Source organism: Malania oleifera, chromosome 9 (assembly GCF_029873635.1).
Source record: "Malania oleifera isolate guangnan ecotype guangnan chromosome 9, ASM2987363v1, whole genome shotgun sequence".
Taxonomy (NCBI): Eukaryota; Viridiplantae; Streptophyta; class Magnoliopsida; order Santalales; family Ximeniaceae; genus Malania; species Malania oleifera.
The window spans coordinates 74,007,427-74,008,914 of NC_080425.1; the positions used below are offsets into that span (position 1 = coordinate 74,007,427).

General features: G+C 31.2%; 1 non-coding gene across 1 annotated transcript; it reads right to left on the minus strand.

The window, feature by feature from the left end:
- Window positions 1–1,114: 1,114 nt before the first annotated feature.
- On the minus strand, window positions 1,115–1,200 carry TRNAM-CAU (transfer RNA methionine (anticodon CAU)). Its single transcript is given in 2 exon segments — window positions 1,115–1,150; window positions 1,163–1,200. It is a non-coding gene; the product is annotated as a tRNA-Met (tRNA).
- Window positions 1,201–1,488: the final 288 nt, after the last annotated feature.

Sequence of the window (1,488 nt, forward strand, 5' to 3'; positions counted from 1 at the left end):
TAAAGAGATATTTTAGATATTACCTGTATTAGCTCTTAGGGGGGGTTTATCTAACAAGATGTCCTTATTTGGAGGTCTTATTAAACATTCTTAAATTGCACTTTGATTTTCATTTCTTTTTTTAAAAATTTTATTTATTTATTTTGTTATTTATTTATTTAAAAAATTAATTAAAGATCATCAAATTCAATTTAGGGATAATTAATAATTAATTAGGTACCATCAGTAGAATGTATGTATAGGGGGTGTTTGTACCTTTCTCTCGTATAATCAAACTTACAATCTCGATTCTAGTAAAGCATACTAAAACTATTGATTCCTTGACCTAGAAATAGTCTCGAGACCAATCAATGAATAGTGAATATGTGTTTTAACCGCACCAAGATAAATAATAGGTTAGTGACGATTTCATTTAAATTTCAATATCTATTATCCCTAACCATTCGGGACCCTTATTTGGGACTTTGCGACACATGGTATTTTATCATGGACTTGCAAATATTTGCATATTTTTATATAAGTAAATCAGTGATATGCCTTTGAAAATGACCATAGCAAACCAACTTGACTTGAAGAAATGATTTTCAAATGCATATTGGTTAGTTGGAGAGTCCAATTCACTTATAATTCAAATATATGGGCAATGTGCAACCCACCCAACATGATCCAAACTAAATGTAAATGACATAAATGTAAATAATAATAATAATAATAATAATAATAATAATAATAATAATAATAATAATGGGATCTTAATATATATAAATAAGCTAGTCGAATGACATCTTCACATACTAATGTTTTCAATGTAACATATATTAATATATTTTACTAAATTTTAATCTCGCATACTTTTTCACGGGAAATGTTCTTGTTTTTTTCTTCAAAAAAGCTATACTGCGAATTGACCCAACCCAGCTGAGATAATCAAAATGACTCAAGCCAAACCAAATCAAATCAATCCATATATTAAACAGTTCAACTTAAAGTTTTATTTTCATCAAAATAATGAGGTTGAATTGGTTAAAATCTTAAGTTCAACACGACTCATGAACAATCATAATCAGTGTACAAATTTCATGATCAGGCTAAAATATAATAAAAAGAGGAATTATGGGGTGAGAGAGGCTCGAACTCTCGACCTCAGGATAACTCTTTAAGCTATGAGACCTACGCGCTAGCCAACTGCGCCACCACCCCTTTTGTGTTGCAGAAATGAATGTCATAATTTATCATAAGTGGGGATTGCTTCTGACTGATGGCCATTGAGCAGGAAAAGACGGTACCGACTGCCAAGAAATAGTCAATTCTCTCATTGGCTGATACATCTCTATGTTATAAAAGTATGAGAAATCCAATAATATAAATAAAAAAGACTTATAGTCCACTTGTCATAAAGAGCATTAAGGAGCCGCCACAATTAGAGTCATTATTGCTCAAAGGTAGCTGTTTTGGAGGAGTCAATCCCATGCACACCCAAGCAGTCCG